Source organism: Clupea harengus, chromosome 5 (assembly GCF_900700415.2).
Source record: "Clupea harengus chromosome 5, Ch_v2.0.2, whole genome shotgun sequence".
NCBI lineage: Eukaryota > Metazoa > Chordata > Actinopteri > Clupeiformes > Clupeidae > Clupea > Clupea harengus.
The window spans coordinates 6,948,620-6,973,898 of record NC_045156.1 but is presented as its reverse complement, the minus strand read 5'-3'; the positions used below and the strand labels follow the sequence as shown (position 1 = coordinate 6,973,898).

Genomic DNA, 25,279 nt, shown 5'->3' with positions numbered 1-25,279 from the left:
CGGATGGGGCTGAGGAATCGTTTCCTTTCTCTCCCTGTCTCTGCCCACCCCTCTCTCTCTCTCTGGCAGAGCAGGTTAACATCCGCATCACTAAAACATCATTAAACTTCCCCTGTCATCTCCCATCTGTTAAACATTTATCCAGCCCATCCAAGCAGAGAAATGGAGGGGGGTTGTGGGGAGGTAGGGAGGGGGGTTGAGGAAGGGGGACCAAGCTGTCCCCTAATTCACGTGGCCTTCACTGAAATCTTCGGCGGTACCTTGCAATTCCCCTTTCAAATGTGGCTCTAGCCATCTGCAGGCCCCTGGGGGCCACGCAGGCACCTGGCTGGCGGTCCTGCGTGTGCTGAAGAGTTCTGCATTTTGATTGTGGCTTGTTTACAGTGGCACACCTCACAGCTGTAGTGGGACGCTCCTGGAGTCGGGGGGGGGTTGGGGGTGGAATTCAGAGCAGGCCTTTTCCCAGAAGGCGTTTTAAAATTCAATTTACTTTATCTTATTTGCCTCAGCGTTATTGTTTTGCATTATGCACTGCACCACCCCAATAGACAGACACGCACGCACGCACACACACACACAGACACACACACACACACAATAAGGCCACCATCCTCCCTCCTGGCCTCATATTCTCCCCACCCCCCACACCCAGTCTCTTCATGATGGGCCATCGGCCTCAATGTTACCGGCAGCTCTGTGGGGAGAAAACCAATCCCTTAGCGAGGTACCTCTGCCATGCTAACCGCATCTCTACTCCCTGGTCTTCTCCTCATCTCAATTCCCCACTCTTCCTACCTCTTTTCCTCTTTCTCTCACTCTCTCTCTCTCTCTCCATTTGTCTATGCGTCGTTCTTCATTCCTCTTGCACTCTCTGAATCTCTAGTATCTATGCCCGTCTCCTTCCTCCACTCTCTCCCTCCCTCTCTCCCTTCCTCCCTCTCCCTTCTTCCCTCTCTCTCTCTCCCTCTCTCTGTGTCTCTCCCTCCCTCTCTCTATCTCACTTTCTGGTGCATCATAAGGAGCATGGAGACAAACGGCTGTCTCCCTCCTCACCGGTGCGTTGACGGGAGCGTAAATAGGAAGGGGGTCAGCGCGGGGTCAGAGTGCGTCTCGGTGAAGTGCTCTTGCCCCCCTCGGTTCGGGTGCGGAAAAACGGGATCTGCATGGAGGTGGCCCCGTCACCTCGCACCCTGCGCCCCGCAAAACTTTTTAATGAGACAGTTAGGGCTGGCTCACTGGTGGCCTTTCGCAGGCATTTGCCAGCTGAACGCACTGATGAGAGGGAATATTGATAAAGCTGTCAGAATCTGTCCGGCTGACGACGTGTTGTACATTCGCCTAGCCCTCGAGAAAAACAGAGCCCCCCCCCCCATCCCTTTGCTTCCAGATATGTGACTAATGCGCGTTACCCTTTCTGCTGCTCTCCTATGGAGCACAGTGAACACAACTCGGGCAGTTAATGAAGCTCGCTGTCAGTTACTCCTACTGCAGTAGATAAACTTCAATAGCCATTGTGCACACAATCAGATGCTAAAGCATGGAGTCCCATGGTTTAAAAATAAATAAATACATCAGGCTTGAAATGGTACATGTCCGGTACATTACAAGCTCATCAATATTTTTACACAAATGTAAATATACAATGACAAACAAACTTATAACCTATAGCACTCAAACAAAGATTCTGATGGAATAAATCTGCAGTCTCTACAAGAGCATAACAAAATAACAGCATCTCCAGGTACACCCATTGCTGTGTTTCTCCAGGTCAGCTTGGAGGCACTCATTTCTAATGTAGATGTGGAAGCAGTCAGTGTGCAGATGGTGCTTTGTTTCTGGGCCGCGCCCTCTCTACCGAGCTCCCTTCTTTTCTTCTCCTTTTTTTTTCATTTGCTTTCCCTTGCCTTCCTCTGGGGAGAAGTGGTCGAGCTGTGACTAGACTTTCTTCAGTCTCTCCACCAAGCCCACCTCCCTTCCTGCCTCCCCATTCCACTAGAGTTGAATCTTAATACATTAGCAGGAGTTCTGCCGCCATCTGCTTCTCTCCACTCGCTCCCAAGCAAGCCTCCTAAATTTCAGAAATAATTACAATAAATCCACAGCTAGCTCTGGGGCACTAACCTGCCCCCCCCCGTCCTGCGTACATCATTTATATTGGTCCAATACCACATATGATGTAGTGCTGAGATAAATGGAAATTATACTTCATTAACAAGCCGCCGACCTCCGTGTTTGTCATGCTCCCTGTCTGCAAAAAAAAAGCAAACAAATGGCTGCCCAGTACATCAGCCAAAGCAAACAGGGCTTTATACATGCATGTGTTCTATCTGTTTGCTGTTGGTGTGGAGGCTATGGCTGGCTATGGTTTTGTCTGGCCGTGCAGACAGCAGGTTCTTTTACAAGGGCATGTAATTGGTTACTAGACTCTCTTGCTCTGTTCACATGCTCCTGTCTTTTAAAACACAGATATGCTTCGCAGCTCCCAAAGAGTGTGAACATGTATGCCTGTGAGAGTAAGAGAGAAAGAGAGGGAGTGTGTGTGTGTGTGTGTCAAAGGGGGGGGGGGGGTTCTCTGTAGAAGGCAAACTAAGCTGACATCTCTCTGTGTTGTTGTCACATTAATCACTTTTCTAATCATGTTTGCGTTAAAACTTTTGGAATATATCAACATTATTACAGCGATGATCAAGGCGTGCTCGGATGGCGGAGTTATTAATAATTCAGCACCACGCCGCTCACTGGCCCGTGGGGAACTGTCAGATGAGAATACAGACACCTGGTATTAAAGATTTTTATCTACCTGAAGTTTGGATTTGTAAATGTGCCTCGCGAGCTTACAGACTACACACATCACAACACATGCCGGCTTTAAGAAGAGGGAGACAGGATTACAGGCCAAGCATATAATATCACAAATGCCAGCTCGAAAGGTTTGCTAAGATCCTATCACTGACCTTAGAGGGACTGATACGGATATGCTATTTGGATTTAACCTATCGGCTCTATTTTGACGGTGAAAATGGCTGCCGGAATGCGCAGTGTTTCACCAAAAAAGGAGCAAGCGGTAAAGGCATTAAATGGGCAGAGCCAGGCCGAAGTTAATTAGCGAAAGGTTTGGTGAAAGCCGGCCCATAGCATTGTTGAGACGAGAGTGTAAGAAGATGGTCATATCGCCGGGGGTTCTGCACAGTGTTTGCCAGAATTCAACCTTTAACTAGGCCTAGCCACATCACTTTCCAACTGACTGTTGTACTATTAATCAGGGAATGTGATTTCGAGCCTGTAAAAAAAAAGCGTTTTTAATACAGACTCCATGACAAGCAAACATTATTTTTGTTGAGAGTAATAGGCCTATAGCACATCTTACATCCTTTCTGAAGAGTTTATTTAGGCCTAAAATGTGAAAATGTCCTTCATATTCAATTTAATAGGCCAACAAATCCATCTACTTGAATACAAAATAAAGCTTTTCAGATGGAAACTCAAGTTTTCTTAGAAGGCTACTTTCCGTCCTTTTTCCAACAGAGCCTACATATTGTGTAGTGATGCGAAAGAATGGTCTTAAGCTTTTACCGCAAAGGCTTATTAGGTTCGTCTCAGGTACTGGTATTCAACCTTAATTAGATTGAAATCCTCTTTATAGCTTTTTTACTTAGAATGAATCTGGGAACAAACTGTAGGCTATTTGGTGCAGTTGATGCATTCAGAACCTCAACATAACCTACCAGGTGAGTGAAAGCCTGAGCATAAGATGAAGGGGAGAGAATAGACATAGGCAGGCTATAAAGGCTATAGAAATATTAATTTGAGTAACACGAGACTACTGGTGACTATGTGTATATATATACTGACAATATGGGATATCCCAGGGCCAGGGAAAGAAAGTGATGCGTAAAACACAAGAGCAGCAGTGACCAGTAGCCTACATGAATGTGGAAAGCATAAGATATGGGGGGATGCGAGCTATGTTTATGTTGATGAATTTGAACACCTGGACCGACCTGAATGCAATCTCTTTCTGTATTCCGCTGCGGCCAAGAACAGAGATCTTTGAGATCGTGGAAAATGTGCTGGTGTAACACAGCATTTCTTCTTCTGCCTTGTTAACCCTACAGTGTGTAAATATAATTAACAAGAAATCTCATTGTGTATTTATATCACGGACGTCATTCGTTAACTGCTGACTGAGCATTTCTTTCAAGTCCGACAAATAAGACTATCTCTTCCCAGACGCTGAAGTGTTTCAAGGAGTTTAACTTTAACAAACATTTTAATATTTTGTAAAAGCCTGTCAGGATATGTGTTTACTTCGAGGATATCCGAGATATATTAATTGCATTAACCCACAACACAGGTTTGGTCCTGCTTCTTTGGCACTACAGAAATATGAAGGCTATATAAGGCTATATAAGGCTAAATATGAACTCTTCCGATAAAGGGAACGTGATATTTTTTGCCAAACAGATAATATCTGACTTGGGCAGTGATGGTTTGTGACTAACACATTTAAATGTTCCCTTGTCAGAGAAGAATATGTTGCCACACCTATAATCACACTTAAAATCCACGGTTCGGTGGGAAGTTTTGTTAATCGCTTGAGTTTTGACAACCCACCCAGGCAGAATCCAACAGCCGTTTTGTGTAAATAGGGCCTTGTGTGTCTTATGTAAGGTGTCTGAATATAGATACTGGATTAACTATTACCATTGTTATTAACAGTTGTAGTAGTAGTAGTGGTCGTGGCAGTAAAAATAGTGGACTCATTTTTACTGCGGTCTTCATCTTAGTGATGCTTTTAGCCCTAGTTACAGCCTAAACATTCCTTTGAGCACTTCAAGAAAGAACTAAAAAAGAACTAAGATAATACTGGTTGTTTCCACTGACAGCAGGGATACTGAAAGTACTCTGAAACCATTAAAAGTTCAGTGCACTGCAGGAATTGTGTTTGGATATATGGTATGCATATCTGAGAATAGCTTCATACAGAATAGCTTCCACCATATTACATTAATATCTATTGTCCTTTTCAACCCAATATTAATGGAGAGTGTCATTATTATATAATTGTAATGCATTAACTTACTATTTTCCTATGAGTTTCATGCTTGACTTACTGCATCACATTTAATTTAATTTCCAAATGCCTTTCAAAGCACATAAAGCAAAATTACTCCAAAACATAACTAAAAAAGTTGATGTCCTGCAAATCCAGTTCAATTAAAGACCTCAAAGTTTTCTGCACTGCAAATAAAACCTTGCACTGTGCCTAATAAATTAAATGAGATCGCGTTAAGCCACCCAGAGTGGCATGGCGGGGGATATGCTTTACAGTAGAGCAGCCTGCCCTCTATGGGTGAGTCCGTCCTCTCCCCACCTCGACGGGGGCACTCCTGTTCCCCTCGCCTCCTCGCTGCCTAAGTGGCCTTGGAGACTCTCGCCACCCGGAGACGAACCACAGTTTAAAAAAAAAAAGAAAAAAGAAAGAAAAAAAGAAAGAAAAAAAAAGATTTGAATTCGCAAGCGAAGCAGCCATCAATCTTGATGTTCTCAAACAGCCACAAATTATTTGTATTGTCTCAGTCAATTACTCTCCCATTCGTCTCACTCGGCCCGCCATACGTACTCAGCTCGCCGGGCGCGCAAACTCTCTCCGTCCTCATTACCCCTAATCAATAAGGGGGGGGGACGGAGTGAGACAGACACAGAGAGAGAAAAACAGAGCGAGAATGAGAGCAGTCACACTGTACTTTTATAAATAAGCTAATATGCCTAGTAGATTTACTGCAGCCGAGAGAGGAGTGTGACAGAGAAAAGCTCTTTATTGTTTACGGCTGTGAATCATCATCCCCTGGTGCAGGAGGCGGCGGGAGGCGGTGCACAGCGGCGGCGCTGTCTATGTGTCGTGGCGCTCAAGTGAAAACTCACCCAGTGCAAACATCCAGCTCATCTCCCTCAGCCCCGTGGTGAGGGGGAGGGTGTGGGGATTGAACTGCCGTTTGGCGTGTTTTGTGGCATGAACAAGGACAAGCACGAGGACATTTGAACATGTGAAAAGACACAGAAGCATGTGGTAATGTATACTGATACACCAACACACGTATGTGAATGCACCGTCGACACCCTTGCACTCTCTTACACACACACACACACACACACACACACACACACACACACACACACACACACCACACACACACACACACACACACACACACACACACACACACACAGACAAACACACACACTAACACAAATACATGAATAAACACACAAAACCAAATTAACAATCATGCTTGCATAACTACGTGGGTGTGTGCAAGAATACAGACTTGCATACACACACACAAACACACACACACACACACACACACACACACACACAGACACAGACACACACACATAGATAAACACACTCACTCACACACACACACACACACACATACACACACACACACACACACAGACACACACACATAGATAAACACACTCTCACACACACACACACACACACACACACACACACACACACACACACACACACACACACACACACAGACAGAATGATTATTTTCCAAGACCAAAAGAGATGGAACAAATAAGATTCTTTGCAGCATGGATCTCTGTGGCATATCTGCTAGCTTGGCAGGAAATTTGCATTAATTGCTTTGTCTGAAAAGTTCAAAGAGAAGTGAAGAAATAATTTATGTCACAGTTCTGAGAATATCAGCATCTCTAGGTTAATTCACCACAGAATGGAAGCACCACACAATACAACGCCAACCGGCAGGGCAAACAGGTCCACTTAGAGGCAAAACCTCTCGCTCTCCAAAAGACATTACCTAAGCATATTTATAAAACGAAATACTTGGCCAAGGTCAATGCTTTAACTTGGACACTAGTTGGAGGGGGCAGGGATCAGGAGATGTGCACTGAATATCGTCTTTACACCAGCTGGACACACACACACACACACACACACACACACACACACACACACACACACACACACACACAGAGACAGAGAGAGAGAGAGAGAAAGAAAGAGAGAGAGAGAGAGAGAGAGAGGGAGAGAGAGAGAGAGAGAAAGGGGCTGACAGACAACTCTTGCTATCCTGCTGGTTTGAAGACTAAAAGAATCCTAGTTTCTATTTTGAAATAGGGTTACTATACCCTAAGGTGCTATGAAGATTTTGTTGCTTAAGCCATCAGTGGGCACGTTGCCAGCTCTAACAACACCAGGGCAGCACACGTTACTGATAATCTAAACAAACATGCTCTTGTTCCACCATTATAAAGATAAATTTGTCAATTACTGGAAGAATGTTGATATTTTGGATCAATCAGCTAACCAATCATCTCTGTCAGTGGCAATAAAAGTGATGTTAAATTGCTTGGAGCATATTGAAGCGGATCGCTGTTGAATATCTCAACCCTCCTGCTCCCCAAATGGACGAGCTCAGCCGCCTTCAATTAAGTGCAATTAGCCTGTGCTAATTGTGTTTGCGCGCTGCATAATGCTGCACTGGCTGGCAAGGCCCGGCTTCATGATCGGACGCAGCTGCAAGGTCTCCGGTACCTCGGTGGTCCTCCATCACCGACCAGCCCTTCCCTAGACAGACAGTAAGCGCCCCCCCCCCCCCCCCCCCCCCATGCCGCCTGAGCCTGGGCACACATCGCACTGCCCATCATCCCCAAACCACCCCCAACCAGCGCCCACCCCAAAAGCGGAATGCCATGTCTGCTTTAGCAGAACCACCAGATAAGCACCTCCCCCGCCCCCCACCCTCCTGTTTCTATCGCACCCGCTCATCAATCACCGCCACGTCCTTTCCGATAACAGCGCGATCAATCGCACGGAGCAAGACAGACATAAAAACCCTGTGACGGGGTGCCGGTGCTGTGAGGTCACCGAGTCGCCCGCGATACACACTCGGCCCTCTTCATAGCGCTCATCCTCCATCCATTTTACCACCCTCCCCTTGCCACCTGACAGGTGACATTCCCCCCGCCCCCAACCCCACCCCCAAACTCCCACTCTCACTCCCACTCATGGTGTGAGGGCAGCGGAGTGCCACCAACACCACGCCTGTCAACGTGCTCAGGAAAACACCAGACAGACAAACCATGTCCACGGCCTCAGAACAATCGTCTGCCTCCTCCGCCGCCACCACCACCACCGGAGCCCTGGGGCCCGAGGGCCTGTGTAAAATCCAATTTCTGCCTGACAGCCCCGCTCCCCTGGTCTCTCTACCTGCCTGCTCGTCTGGAAGCGCGCGTGTGTGGCCTGGAGCCACGTCCACCGAACAAAGGCTGAGGAGAGCATCCCCCCCCCCCCCCACACACACACGCAGCGGTGAGCCTGCAGAGAGCGGCCACAATAGAAGCTCTCCCATTCACCAGCGCGCCACAAAGGACCACTGTAGTGAGAGTGGGAGGGAGAGAGAGGAGAGACAGATTCCCCCTTAGAACCACATCAATTCCACTGCTTTGCAAAACAAACAATTCTAAGAAAAACACAACAACTGTCTGTGCTGCGTGGAAGGCTAAGACTGCACTTATTCCAGCTGTGGTTATTCCGAAAGCTGAGGGTCTCGCACCTTTGTCTTGTTTACTCTGTTCTGTTGCTCATCAACATTCAGCGCACCCACCGAACCATTCATCTCTAGCAAACAACTATGTTTAACAGTACTCATTGGCCTCAGTAGATTGTACTACATGACTACACGAGAAAAATGCTTATGTTTAGTCATCTGATCATGAAAACAGCAGTGCTGTTAGACACAACAAGCCAGCAAGAAAGCAAACTATCTTTTATTCCCTAAAATATTGTGTCTGTGTATGTGGGAGGGAAAGAGAGAATGAGAGATAGAAAGAGAAAAACAAAAACAAGCCTATTGATCAAAACGGTGGTGAGGGGGGGTGGGGGGGTCTTGCTTTAAATTCATGTGGCACAGAGGTACTACATGTCACAGCAGATCGGTCTTAAAGCCACGCCAGCTGTTGTGTCCGACCATGAAATCTGGAGATGAATTTTGAGAAACAATGCGGGCGGAGCGGCCAGAAAGCCGGGGTTTGACAGGGAGCGGCGTGTCGACACGGCTCAACCTGCCTCGCCTCGTCTCGTCCCCTCCTTTTATTTCCATCAGGTTTCTGCAAATTAGTGCCTTGTCACTCTGATATCGTCCATCACCCCACGCCGCTCTCTCCTCCTCCTCCTCCTCCTCTCTCCCAAAACCTGACTTCAATTCACGGGGAATTATTTGAAGAAAAAAAAAAAGCGGGAAGAAAAAGAATGTCTCGTCCTCCATAATGCATGTCACACGTTATCAAGCATGATCCTCAGAGTGTGAGGGGTCATAATTAATAAACAGGAGAACCTCGGAGGCAGGGTCGCTCGCGCTTCACGGAGCAAAAACCCATTAACCTCCACAGGCTGCAAAGAGCCCTACTGCTCCCCGCTGCTTGTTAGACGGAGCTCGTAGTTTGCGGCGAACATTTTTACTCACCCTATTGTAAAAAAAACATAATGTCTCCGAGATACCAATTATCCTTCTCTCTCATTCAATGGAGACTCGGGAACACTGGGGGGAAAATAACACCTGTGCTTAGAGAGAGGGAATGAAAGGCAAAGAAAAAAGACAAAAATCTGGACAGGCCTCACCACCTATGTGGTACTACACAATCAATACAGTGTGAATAATGTACAAACACAATGTAGGCACGCACGCACGCACACACACACACACACACACACACACACACACACACACACACACACACAAAGAGACAGACACACACACACACACACACACACACACACACACACACACACACACACTCAAAGAGACAGACACACAGAGCATAAAAACTGAACTGATGCCTTTAGGGTCCCATGATTTGTATGTAGTGCAAAAAGTGTGATTTGCATTGGACCTGCTGTGAATTCAAGCACATGGATCTAGCAGAGATCACGTTCAACACGACCACACATCTATTATTTAGTTGGCTTTGACAGCACAGACCCAGCCTACGAATATAGTGAAACAGGCACTAGCTCACTGCACCTTAGAGGTGTGCACCGAATCAACATGAAATTTGTTTTGCAAGTTTCTGAGACGTGCCTGATTTAAGAGCTTCCATCGACTGCAGGTGTGAAATTGCATCTGTTTCAGTTGATGCAGCTCACAGACCATTACTGTGGGTTTGGCTTGCCAGGGGGACCGGGGGCCACAAACCCACAACAAAGGGGCAAAAAGCAATGCCAAAACCCTAATGATAATACTAATGACAATATGGCAGTGGATGGCAGCGGACACTCGTCTAATGACGGGCGAGATTTGCTCACCTCAGCTGTGTGCTAGGACACGGGCCACTTGCCTCTCGTCCTGGCCAATCTCCATTTGTCTGTTCCCTGAGCTTTAAGCTCTTCATGTGAACACAGTGGGAAAAAACAGTGGAAGGAGGATGCGGTCTTGTAAACACGCACACACACACTCACTCACGCACTCACTCTCTCTTTCTCTCTCTCTCTCTCTGTTTCTCTCTCCCATAAATACAAACAGTTTTCAAGACTTTTGGGTTCATATTGCTGATAAAAATGTGGGTGTGATATTACTTTGCCAAATCCATCCCCTGATATACACAGATTCAAAAACGCTCACAGTATATTACAAACATTGGCCTTTTTTTGTTAATGAGTATATGAAGGCACTGGTAGCAAACCCTAATTTGTGAAAATTTTACATTTTACATAAAATCTAAAAGTGTGATTAATCACAAAACAGCGCAGGGCCAATATATTTTATTAGCTTAACTACCTAATTCAGTGTCTAACAGTACAAACAGATTTGTAGATGTATGTTAACTTCATGTAGCACATGTGCACACTCACACACACACACTCACACACACACACACACACACACACACACACACACGGCTGACAAAATTGCAAGATACCTTGACCAATATTACATGGACCTATATATACTCCAAACCAACCAAACATTATAATACAATAGGGTGAAAACTCTTGCCTTGGTACATATTCGATGGGATACATTGCTTCTTCATGAGGATGAAGAGAGTTTGAGAACATTTGACACTGCACTCTTTCCATATTCTTCAGCTCCAGGATGCTTAAACCAGTGGTTCAGTGCAACATTCCCCAAAAACTACGGTTAGCCCTAAACCTGCTTGATCATTTCCTAAGAGTAGAGGGGATATGAATTTTCAAGACGGTAAAATCCTCTATGTTTGTGTGTGTGTGGGTTTCAGAGCTCTCCAGATAGTTAATTTTCGTACATCAAGATGCACCTGTTGCAGTACTGAGGCATTAGTAATAAGCAACGCCAAACCACATTACCATATTATGCCTGACTCACCTACGCAACAGCCACACAGTATGGGCCCAGTGGAACATTTTCTACAAGGTTAAACATGTTTCTTCCTTTAAAAACAACTTTCAGGTTAAAAAATACTTTTTCAGAATAGAGTGAATAGAGTAAAATAGAGAGAAAAGAGGAGAGTGAGAGTGAGAGAGATGATGAGTTTGATAGAATAACAAACAATGTGGGTGCACAGATAGCAAAAATTCATACAAATCAACTCTCCGAATGGAGAATTGAACGAGGGAGCAGGTGAAGGAGACAGAAAGAGGCAGCAAGAGATAAAGAAAGAGAAAGAAAGAAAGTACGACAGACAGACAGACACAGAGACACTGCCTGCCAAAATAACAAGCAATGCGAGAGCAGCGGCCAGTAAACAGGAGCCCATAAGCCGGCGTGGTGAGCTTGTCACCGCGGGCTGTCTGTCAGGAAGCAGCCTTTTTAAGATGTAAGTGATTATGGGTGCTCTGACCTCTCGTCTAACGACCGCACTCCTGGAACCTGGAGCGGAGGCTCTGCCGCGCTCATTTACATGCATTGGGTGGAGAGAGAGGTCGGCGGGGTCGTGGCACCCTGTCAGCATGCCAAGCTCTCGCCAGCTGCTGGCCATTCTAATGACTGCCGAGGTTCCCCAAACCCAGGCCCACTGGGAGATCCCCCCCCCACCACCACCCCTCACCACCCCACCCCCACTCACTGAACCCAGTGCCAGCCTGACCCGCTGAGGCTCCACGCCTATAAAGCAGCGCTAACAAGCACCCGTCAGAACCATTACTTTCTTAGCCGGAGTGCCGTTCCTATTTCAGGGCAGATGTGAATTTGCAAAGTACCAAGCGGAGTTAAGCTGCATGCACCTATGAATGTGTGCCCAGGACTGACCACAGACACCGTCGTGACCTCTGCAATGTTGACATTTTCAGTGTAATTAAATCAAAAGCATTACCTAGCCGTCAGTTTTCTCTTTGGGAGGCTGGGGGAAAATGTCATCTCGGCTTTGGCAGGGCGTCCTCAATCAGTTCTTTGGAGATGTGTGTGGCACACAGAGTGATGCAGGAGGAAGGTCACATAATGTCCATGCTATTGAGTGAGAGTCTCACAGGGAATGGCGATTCTGAAACATGAGCTGATGGGCATCGATGTATGATCATCCAGACAGCTCAGCATCAGTCAGTCACTGCGGAAACCGCAACAGAGTATTGTCCCACAGCAGTATTCTCTCACTATCTCCTCAATAAGTGTTTAAATAGGACATAATGAGAAATGATAATGACACAAACTGACACAATTGTCATGAAACAATAAATCAGAATCACTGGCTAAGATGGCATTGGTGCTCACTGTGAAGATATTTGTCTCTATAGAAATGACATGAAAAGACAGGCATACTGTTCCACAGGCAAGTTCTGTGCAAAAACAATAGCTAGAGGCAAAAATAAGTCACTGGATTACAATGCAAATCACAATCATATTCTGTTGTCCAGTTTGAAGGTGTCTGCATCGTTTAAGGTCCATATTTATTGAAATGAAACCATTCAAAATGCTTTTAGCTTCAAACAAACCATAGCATTTTATCTCATGTTATGTCATGCTCCATCCTGCTGCTTTACTCACACAAAATTGTACTTTTTATCTTCCCTTCACCATTATAGTCTAAATAATAGTCAAATGAATACACGGAGCTCTTTAATGCTGTATCATAAATCCCCCCATTTATGATCAGCTTATCACAGGGGTACATGCAGCGGCGGCTTAACATTCACAGAATTAATTTCGCCCAACAGAGGCATTACGTCTCGCCATGCCAAAGCAATCTACCCTGGCGCCTTGTGACAGACAGACTGGTGGTGGCGGGATTCTGTATGTTCGCTATCCAAATGAGTGAGATAACCCATCCGGCCAGTCGCAGCCCTCCCCCCACGCAGACACACCACCACCACGCCAGCCAGACCCCCTCCCCAAACGGCCCCACTGGAGGCTCCTCATTCCCCGTCTCCCAGCCCACGGCTCTGGTCAATCAGCGCTCGCTTGGAAAACTTGGAGTCACTGAAATGCGGTCTCAAGACAGAGCTCGTGTCAACTTTGCGCTGTACTTTGCTGACTTTCACAGAGTGTGCGAATGGGGGGAGTTTCAAAGGCGAGCGATTCAAATGCTGTTTCATTCTTCGCATCTCCCAGATGCTCATGTTTTTCTGGATGGATATCAAAGAGCCCGTTTTTTTCATGACTTAAAAGGAAAGAGAGAGAGCAACAAGAAAGGCAAATAAAAAAAAAATCAATAATAAAGTACGTCATTATGACGTTCCCAGTCTGTTGTACTTAAGGACTGCGCTGAAAAAAAGCAATCTCATTAAACAGACACGAGTTTACTGGGGGATGTGAAAAGAAAATGAGCAAATCTTTAACTTAAAGTACAATTCAAAGACTGCTTATGTACCATAAGTCTATCTATGTAAGCTGTATGCACTTATATCTGCTTGTGCCCTCCATCTCATTACCAGACGAACAGCCTGAGTAAGTTACAACAAAAACATAAGTTATCTTCATATCTATATGAAATCTCTCAAGCTAAATCATAGCATTTTCATGTATCATAATAAATATATTTGAGTCATCCCTCTCGCTGAGGTCCCACATGTAATCACAATTCTGTCTGCCCTCCATTCCACAAGTGAAGAAGTCTGGAAGTAAGTGAAATGAATAAACGGGACGACGTCAAAAAAAATGCAATATCTCAAGGAAGCTGATACTTTATTTCCCACTGGAGGCAAAAGCTAACCTGAAAAAAAAAAAAAAAAGCTCCACCAGATTGATTTTAATTTCTCTGGCTCAGGCTGTTGCTGGCGCGTGGGCTGTGCGATGCCTGGACATGTGTCTCCCTCCGCTGCCATGCCGCCCAGAAACCCTCCAAGCGGGGGGAAAGACGAAAGCCGTCCATTACAGTGCCAATCAGATTGTGTCGATGTAAATCCTGCTGTTAGGCGGGACATGTCTGAGCAATCGTCTGAAAAGAGAGGCAGCAGAACACGTGTTTCGCTTTCCATTGGAAGTATCTGCGGGAAGTAAGCAGGCCAGACTACCTCTACAGCTCTTCCACTGAATGCATGGCTCCATCAGGAGACCAGGTGGGGAAATCGTTAAATATTGGGAGGAAGTCTGTTAAAAAATGAAGGCAAAAAAATTGCCCTGAGGTGATTCGAGTTATGAGGGAAAACAGCGTTCATAAAAAAGCCAATTACACGGTGCCATGGTCATATTAATTAATGCTGTACATGCACAATTGAGGGGTTTCAAGAAGGGGATTTGGGGGCAGAGATAGGAATCTCCTTAAAGAGCCACTTACATCCATTGTTATGCCTTGAAGGAGTCAACGGACCTGACAACACAGCAATCATTTGCTTGGTTAACTTTATATTTGACGTTTCTGACATACTGATCAACTGACACATTTGACCAAGTACGTTGTGTCGCTTTAAAAGTTTTGGACGAAGTCTGCTTTAACCACAGGCAGGGACTCTTATCATGATGCTGGCATATTCATATTGTTGAAAACGGCTCACCTCACAAGTGATTCACCTTCATTTCTGATGAGCGTGACTGAGACACCCTAAATCACATAGAGCACCTAATATGAACAAATGTTGTATCTAATCAGATACTTAGATGAGAAAGAAGAAATGTGTGTCCAGATGTGGTTATATTTGGTTGTATATTTAACTCTTTCAGTGTGCCTGAGAATGTGAGAGAACTTCAATGCTGACGTCTGGATTACTGTAAAGACTAATGAGCCATCAACGAGCAAGCCAACAGGGAGAGGGGATGCTACCTCACACAGAAGCCAAACACATGAGCTGTGCACACTAGATTAATGGGTTTCCATTTATACTGACCAAAAAAAAAAAAAAAGTGATGATCCACTACAAAAATGTCAAGAGCAAGGCAAATATTTGACAAGCAAGAAGTGGCCATCATCCATGCAAAGTAAACTTGTGACTGATGAGGTGAACCATGGGAAAGATGACCTCAAGGATTGGAGGTCACTGGACCTGTTAGTGGTCCTCCATAGTCCTGACAGACTGATGAAAGAGGAGCAATCAGAGAGTCCCCCCCCCCCCCCCCCTTTCTCATTCTCAACCCCCCACAGGCAGTCCTCACAGTAGGGAAGGCATTACACCAGACAGCAGAAACTTCTGATTAACTGGGTGCAATAACCAATGGCATGGCGTCATCGCACCAGCAAAGGGCAGGGGTATGTAATTACGCTAATACCATGTATCAGTTTTCTGCCTTTACACCCCAACGTTTATGGGCTTTTCCAAGCTTTCATTACCATTTTCACAGTGTTTGGAACCAATCATTTGCAAAATAGCAAGACAGCATTTGTTTCCATTTTAACTGTCCATCTAGACAATGTTTTGTTGATATCAGTACACAAACATTGAAGCTGCCACCCAAAAACAAATGTTAGACCATTACTATGACAATGAGTATAAAAAGCAATTTGGCATAGACAGCTCACTGCTACTGTTACTTGAAATTAATGAATAGAATAGAGCCAGCGCAAATCTAGGACTCACTGTCCCTAACGTCCTTTTTTTAAACCACTGTGACAGATTTCTGTGTTCTGAATGCAGCTATCACCCAAAATAATGCAGGTGCAGAAACACTGACGAGCAAAATCGTGCAACCCTTAAACATGCAAACCTAGGCTAGATCTGCAGAAGGTGAGAAGGTCACAAGCAAACTACATACATAGAGCCTCTTGCTGTGGAAATGTGATTCATGTTGAAAACCACTGTTACTGAATATATGTACATCATCTTACATTTACATTTTTCGAATGAGAAGTATTCACCTTGAAACTCCTTCTGGCTACAGGAGTGATATAAACTATGATGAAACAAAAATTTAAATAAATACACTTTTAGGGCATTTTTTTAAGAAAGTTTCTCTGCCAATGTCTCTGATTAATGACGAAAACTAACAAAGACATGTGTAGCTAGAGCTCTAGAGCATCCAAGGCTCCAAATCTTCACTTTGTGTGCCTTTCACTCAGAGTAAACAAAAACGAAGGATTTTTCAAACTCTTCAGCTGTTGTTAGCGGTTCTCAACTAGGCCTTTCTAATCTTAGACTGTCAAATTAGGAGTAAACAAACTCTCAGGATAGAAGAGCATCCTTGTATAGACACTGGCACTAGAATATCGTGGAGCTACTTTCTGCAATATGTAAAGGAGTGAGGCCATCGTTCGAAACAGATAGCTGATTGCACTGGTGGATTTATTAATTGTACTGGGTGCGTGAGGTATGCATATGAATTGTACTGGGTGCGTGAGGTATGCGTATTAATTGTACTGGGTGCGTGAGGTATGCATATTAATTGTACTGGGTGCGTGAGGTATGCGTATTCATTTTACTGGGTGTGTGAGGTATGCGTATTAATTTACCTGGGTGCTGAGAACATATGAAGATGCATATTATAGGATTAAATGATTCAAATCAAGACATAAACCTCTTGACCCCACCATTCATGACATATTCTCTCAGTTTACTTTCTAAATAGAACTTTCTATTAAATGACTGCAGTTTCAGGCCCTTTTAGCATAAATTATTTCCATAAACGTTATAAAAGTTCAAGCTATTTGATAGTCAGTGACGATAGAGTAATTGCTGTGTCTGGAGTGGCTTCCAATTTTGCTGATTAAAAATCTTAATTATGAGCAGTATTGTGTTTCAAGACTGCATTTATTGAGGTAGATCAGAATACGGGTACAGTCAGTGAATACGACCAAGTCAATCAGTTTCATTTGGGTTCCAAGAATAAAACACATCATTTGGAAATCCATTATCTTTGGCCGCGGTAAAATATGTTCATTTAATGCGCTAGCTTATTCATATTTGCATTATGAAACTTGTGAATGCATACATTTCTTTTCGTCACATTTAGGTTGAGACTTTCATTTCAAATTCATGGCTATTTCCATTTCCAATCTTCACAAGGGAACACCAGAATAAGGGAAACAATCCTGGATCATATACGGAGAAGGCCAGTGTGGACTAAAATATTTCACTTAGGACATTAAATACAAGTAAGCTACAACATCCATCCATTCTTTAAACCCCAGAAGGGTTTATTAACTCTTGGATTTTGCAAGCCTTTAACCTGTGATACACATCTCTAAACATCCATGTGACTTTCTCAGACATTAATTTCAATCATACATCCTACAGAACAAATTCATTTTGCTATAGCTCCCCACTAACCTTACTTTGACATTCAGTTTTTGCAATAATAAAACCCAGTTTAGTATGAGGAAAAAGGGAACAGGTCACACAGCTCTACGTGAGGTATTGGGTGTCATTTTAGTATAAATATGTATGGTGAGCTATCCCTTTAAAAGTCTATTACTAAGAGCTATGGTTCATTAGATCCCACATAAAGAGTCTATTAGCGTGTTGATTTGCACTTGCCTCCGCTTTCACACTTGTCATTTCACCATCCTTTCTCCAAATCAGTTTTTCATTTCCAAACAAACAAACCTGATCACATCGCTCGAGGGTATACTGTACACATCATAATAGCCTTTGTTATGAAACAGTCTCCAGTCTACTCTAAAAATGTCATTTTTTTCAAAAGTGGCAAAAGTGACTGTAAAGCCTACATTTCCTACTGTTGTCCACCTTTCCCACAACACTGTGGTCGAAAGGTCTGTTAACTTTCGTGTCCCACCCAAGATGGCTTTTCTAAAATGGGGGTTATAGGTGATCTTCATCTATGAGAACAAGCTAAATGACAATTGAATAACATCTATACATTTTGTGACGAGAAAAATTGTTAAGGGAAAAGCATTGCGTTTCACATTTAGAAAAAATGAAAACATAAGCCATAACCGAGAATATGAATCCACATGTCCACTCCACATACGCAGTTTCGTCAGAGGATGGCACTCGGTTATAGCTACCTCAGGCAGTGAATGGAGTGGTTTGCAGCAGAGAGTGGAGCGGCTGGGATGAGAATAAGCACCTCCAGGTCAGAAGTCATGATTCTCAGCTGGAAAAGGAGGGCTGCTCAATCTGGAGGGCGGCAGAAGAGGGGAAAGTTGTTGTAACTATAAGTGGAGGAGATCAAGTACCCCGGGGTCATGTGCATGAGGAAGGGTAAAAAGGAGTTCCACAGGTGGGTCTGGAGCGTATTTTGTGGCAGAGCGTCTAGGTGAAGAGGGAACTAAGCCCCAGGGCGACCGAAGATCTCAATTTTCCACTCAGTCTACGTGCCAATCCTCAGCTACGGGCACACAAAAACGAAAGGGGTGAGTTTGTGGGCACAAGTGGTCGGAATGAATTTCCTTCACTGCATATCGGAACTTTAGCCTTTAGAGAAATAGCGACAAAATAAGGTTGCTGCGATTTTCCTGGTGTGCTTAGAGCACTGGGCACGGATGCCTCCCTAGAGATGTGCTCTGGGTACGACCAGCGGAGAGGACACCTCAGGGGCAGAGAGACAATGCAGAGAGGGGGATTATGTGTCCTGTCTAGCAGCGGAACGGGGGATGTCTGAGGGAAAGCTGGAAGAGAGGAATGTCAAGGACGTCCAAAGTATTGCCAGTGTTGACCCAGACCAACAAAATAAGAAGGAACAATGGATGGATGAATGGATGGATGGATGGATATCGAGTTATTCATCAGTGAAACAAATGACTCATGCAATGAGATGGGAGACCTTTCCATAACCATTCTGAAAAGCCTCTTTCCTTTAAACAAACCATACAGAGTAATTAGTTTAACTTTTTCATGTTGATGTTGTATTTGGTTGGAGATGGCTATTACTTGGAAATGTACAGAAGTTTGCGTTTGAAAAGCTCAGCTAAAACTGAGGGCATTTAATAGTTTACCATGAAATCCCAAACAACACTACAGTGAATTTGAACAACTAAATGTTGTTGTTTCTTCCCCCACATACCTCAGTGATTTTTAAGGCCAAAGATGAAGACAGGAATACAGACCCTGCAAAGTAGATATGTACACTCTGCGATGTCAAACCTCAGCATATTCAATTCCTATTTTTGTTAATTTAATTCACCACTGTGGGAAGGCAGAGCCAGTCCAGCCTCTTGATACTAAATGATGAATAATGACATGTTAATGGTTGGTTGAAGCTCCTTCACCACTACCATTAGCAATCAGTCACTGTCAAAGGGGTCAAATATTTGCATGTAAGCATCAGCGATCTATAATAAAACTCTTTTTTTTATAAAGACCAGTGGTAAGCACCTTAGGCAGGGAATCTTGCTTAATAGTTCATCCTGTACTGAAATCCTCAGCCTTCAAGAAAGCATTTGAAGAGGACAGCAGTCAGGAAAGAGGACAAATTGTGGGATTCCTGGCATGGCCCTAATGTTTCTGTATCTCTACAGACACATTGCAACATGGGGAGTCAGAGGGTATTATTCTAATTATAAAATATTTCGGTATTATCAGTGGTATCTTAGAACACCTCGTCCTATCATCTAAAAGGTCCACAAGCGAAAGAAAATCTATACAGACACAGCAGTAGTCTAGTTTGAGTTTATAGACAAAAAATTCACAGTTTACAGAATAACTATGGAGGCTTCCTCCAACAACCCAGTTCAAAATCTATTCATTTAACTGAAATAAAAGATGAAAGAAACAAGTTTGAAGAGCAAAAGAATTATTTAGTGAAAGAAAATGATTATATATGCCCATATATCTTCAAAGGCATTTGCACTCCAAAAAGGGCGGAGAGGAACTATGTATATAAACCTTTAATTAGACACCTAATGTAACATCTTAAAATATTTAGCCTTCGTGAAAAATGTAAATGGGTTGAGTTTTTTTGTTCCTTCAAACATTAGACGTGGGATACAGAATCGTCTTAACAAACACCTTAGTCAATGTCATTCCTCCCGCCTCTAATTGTGCTGTGAAGCCTTTTTTAAAACTGCCTGTGAAAAATGAATTGCCTTTCAATGAAAAAACATGCATTACGGGATAAATGTTTCATGGTCAGAATATGTGAGGACGGAGAGTAGAGACTGGGAAGACGTCCAGGGGAACATGAGGACACCCTGGGGAACACAAGGACACCCTGGGTCCTGATGTGAAAGGGTGTGAGCTCCGGGTTAAGCTCTGGGATGTCACGACATTGCTCAAATAGGGCAACATGAAAGGGACTGGCCAGGCAGAACTGTTATGTGCATGTATGTGCACAGAGGGCAGCCAAAAAAGAGTAAAGCGTATAATCATCATCATCATCATCATCATTATTATTATTATTATTATTATTATTATTATTATTATCATTATCATTATTATGATGATGATTATTGTTGTTGTTATTATTATCATTATGATGATGATGATTATGATGATTATTATTATATTTAAACCGTAAAATTGTCATTGTGAAATGATTGGCAATCAGTGTAATCATGGGCATGGTCTTCACCTTATTTAACATCTCTGGGCTAATAAACACATCTGAAGGCAAGCTACATAAGATTATAGGGAATGTATGTATGTAGAACATAGTGGCAAAGTAAAAGAAGGGGATAGTAGTGATGTCTAGCCTAATTAACTTAAGTCTTGTTTTCTCAGTGGAGAAAAGAATGTGCGTATCAATCAATAAGCCAAAAATATTCGTCTTGAAAGTATTTTCTCACAATAATAATGAAATAAGAAGAAGAAGAATGAAATGGTCAGCCGATTTAATAGGTTAACTGAGTGGTCAATGTAATGTTGTCAAACTGTGTGGTAGAGATCTGATTAGAGGTGGCCTTCAGACACTGAATTTGGAGTGCACCTTCCTCAAAACTATTTACTTGAAACGCCCCCCCTTTTTCATCACACATGCCCAAATGAGGGGTCGGGCCTCCCTCTGAGGCACTCGACCCTCTGAGCATGTTATGAGATTACCAGATGAATGCGCCCTGGTAATCAACGTGGCTGTAAGCAATGCCATTCCTTGTTGCGCGCAAGAACCCGCAGTGCACGTCTATTAAATTAGGGCTCCGCTGTGTCACTGGACAAATATTCAGAAAACTCTCTCGAAAGTCATCTCTGTCCACCAATCCACCACCACCTTCACACACCCCACCACCCCCGCCTCGGCCTCCGCCAACGCGCTCAACAGACCCCCACCAACCACCCCAGGATGGCCTAGCTAGCTTCAGCCTGTCATGGATGTAATATGAGTGGGCTTTGGCAGAGGCATGCGAGGCGCTGCTAGCGCTCGGCTCCCACACAGCCTCGCATGGACATAAACACGATGAAGATGAAAAGGTCGGCACTCTGGTCTTCCTCCAGCTCAGAATATCCAATGACCTGATTTTTTCCCCTCCCTCTCTTTTTCTCTCTGTCTCTTTTTCTCTCTCTCTCTCTCCCCGTCTCTCTTATGGCTACTGGCACGGAGGCACAGTGATCCGCGCAGCCGACTGGACAAGCGGGGATAAGCACGCCAGGGGCACCACTTTGCTTTGCTCCATCAGCAGAGCCCAGGCCTGGGGGAGAAGGCTGAGGGGGTGGGGGGGGGGGGGGGGGGGTAGGATGTGAGGGTGTCTGAAGACAGGAAGTGGGGGGGGGGGGGATCACAGCGCACAACATCACAGAGGAGTTAAGACACACAGCAAGGTTTAAAGGGAGAATCTGACAATCTGTCAAGCAATTGGAAAGTTGTCAGAGGCTATCAGACTGGTTGTGCAACACAGCTCTTCATCACATAGTCACTACACTACACTACACTACACACACACACACACACACACACACACACACTACACGTAACACACACTCATACAAACAGAAGCTCAATAAAAATAAACTCCCAAACAAACTCCAAACAAATCTGCATATGCTATGAGCAGTAAACTGTTAAAGGTGTTTAGTCATTTTAATCCCCTCTGCAAAGAGTAATAATTACTACTTGTTTACCTAACAGCATTATCTATTTATTTCAACCGTGTGCACAGAGATGGTGACCTTAGAATGCTTTGTTTATAAACAAGCTCCTGCCATTTTAATGCAATTTTGCCTTAAAGGGGGGGGACATCTACAACTAGAAGGGCACTCAGAGAGGGCAAACCTCCGACAAGGCCAATATGCCCTATTTTGCAAAGTTAAAGAAAGTGTGAGAGAAAAGAAACAACCTTGATACAGATCCGCTGTAAGATTTGGTCCATGCTCCTTGGCGGGGGCAACAAAGCTGCAGACATGTAGCAGAAACCCTACAGAACAAAACCTCCACCTCTCACTACTTGGCCTTCTGCAAACTGGTCTAGCTCTAAGGTTGAAGAGATATCCCTACTTGGCCTTCTGCAAACTAGTCTAGCTCCAAGGTCGAAGAGATATCTTTACTTGGCCTTACTTGGTCTAGCTCTAAGGTTGACTAGAAGGGTTGGAAATATGTCTGTCCAGTAGCAGCTATTAGCTCACCAGTGTATACATCTCCCGATGCATAGAGAGTATTGAGTAGTGTTTTGAGAGTAGTGTTTTGACCAGAGGTCAAACCTTGCTGGTGGAATATGGCTTGTCAATGAAAGTTTCATTTTTATTTCTCTGTTTTGATTTTGTTTCCGGAGGGCAGCCGGTATTAAAGCCGTGGACAGCCAAGACATGCGAGTGCTGCTTTAAATAAAGGTGACCTACTGGACGTATGACCCCTTCTGAATGCTACAGTGCCCATCATTTCGGCTTGATCTACTTCAGAACACATTGACTTGGAGACATATCTGACTCCAGTTGACATTTCTCAGAGGAGGGGGAAAAAAATAAACCGCAGTGTTCAGAGCCTGCCTGCAGGCTATGTTTTTAAAAACAAAGGAGCCACATATTGTAATGCTGGTCCTTGGGCGTGTGTCTGGTAATGTGCTTTAGAGATGTGCAATGATGAGTGCAATGCTTTCAGGAGGAAATGTGAATATCCCTCCACCGGTCAGACAACATTTATTCACAGGACGACGGCAGAAAATTCAACAAATTATGAATTGTAATGGGATTACAAAAATATGGTAATTCAGTTTGGAGTCAATTAATGATTGTTGCCATTACATCAGATAGTGGTCTTCTAATGGAAAGTCTATTTAACCAAGGGCAGTCAGATTGTGTGCTTTAACCTACAGTATTAATACAGTAATTTTTAATCTTTACGTTAATCTAAATAGTCTCTAACCTTAACCTCTGCATTCCTCCACTGAGTGTGCTTTTCAGGCTGGCAATCATAACGGACCTTTGGGTATCTGACCAGCATCTGGTCAAATGGGTGTGCTGCTATTTTATGTTATTGAGGAAATCAATATGGCGTTGAATATGGTCTCATCTACTAATTCCTTCCACTATTCTGTACCGTCTCTTTCTCGCTGCGTATGTGTGTGTGTGTGTGTGTGTGTGTAAAATGAGGACAAAACAACATCTGAGTAATGGCAAAGAGAGTCATACTAGACTAACATTACAAAAAGGTCAAATCAATGATTGCTCTGTCCAGGGGGGTGTGGCGACTGAGATGTGATGTGATTGCAATGAAAAAAATCCCCACATCATTCTGATTACAATACAAGTGTATGCAGTTCTTCACTTACGTGAAGAATCATTTTCACAAATGATAGCTAATCATCAGTTGATATTCTAATGTATGTGCGAAAATAAACATTTTGATAAAAACATTATTATGTGGATAAGATTTGGATTTAGTTATAATGAGTCATGTTTCTATCTGCATAATCAGGTACCAAGAGAAGGAAGGGCATCATTACCATAAAACAAATGAACCAACTCACAATGGACTCTCTAGGTTCCCAGGTATTAAAAATCGCAGTCCTTAGATGCTTCCAAGAAAAACCAAACCAATCTACAATTAGCAGATTAATCCAAAAACCTTTTCCGCATTTGGTTATGAATAAAAATTGATGTTGCAGTTATCTGTAAATAACTCCTACAGTCATCCTCTACACAACAATCAGACTCTCTGTCCCTACTGAAAACACAGGCAATATTGACTCACTCAGCAGTGTTCCACTGGAATCTAAAGTGGTCGACATAATCTATGTTACAGTTCTGCTGTCATTTCAGGAGAGGGACGGAACTTTACCTTACATAAATCACTAAATGTGTTTTGCTGTGATGCACAGTGTACTACGGTTACGGTTTTAAAACTGTGCTGAAAACAGGCTTTTGTTGTTGGTCCACAAGAGCACAGCCAGCATATTTTCACGCACAAACACACACACACACACACACACACACACATAGGCCCATCCAAATGTGGTGAGAAGAGAAAGACACAGGACTCAAACTTCGCCTGTATCGCTTTAAAGTGTGTTTTCTCCTCGTCAGTATAACGCCATCTCATGTAGAGTGCTATGATTAAATCATGCTAATGTATTCCTTATGGCTTGAGAACACTGTTGCCTCTCTTTAGGCTGTGGCATTATGCAGCGATGCCCTATAATACTGTGAAAAATCTCCCCCATCTAAAGTTAATCTAAACACAGAGGTTACATAAGGCAGAGTAGCACTTGAGGAGCTCAAGCGCAGAGCTGAGGACTCATTATTATTCCAAAAAGAGAATAAGCACATTATTCAGGCAAATCAGCAGTGGAAATCATGCAAATATATGCAAGGTTTGCATTTGCAACGTTGAGAAGTAAGATTAATAGACAAAAGTATTGAGTTTTTCACACCGGAAGAGAGAAACATTAAAGTAAAATTGACAGTGATTCATGGTCACTAAGCTCTCATTCTGCCTCTATCCATTACAAGGAAAGTGTCTGTCTCCAAGTTGTCTTTTGACACAACACCAAAACTTTATAAACACTTAAGCAGCCTGTTTTTTTTTTTTTCACAGGCTTTACCTGGAAACTTTCTCCTCTTGTTGTGCCGTAAACA

General features: G+C 43.8%; 1 protein-coding gene across 3 annotated transcripts in view; it reads right to left on the bottom strand.

Annotated features, from left to right (window-relative positions):
• Nucleotides 1-25,279, bottom strand: part of fhit (fragile histidine triad diadenosine triphosphatase) — a 176,993-nt gene that overhangs the window by 86,501 nt on the left and 65,213 nt on the right. The window lies entirely within an intron of this gene.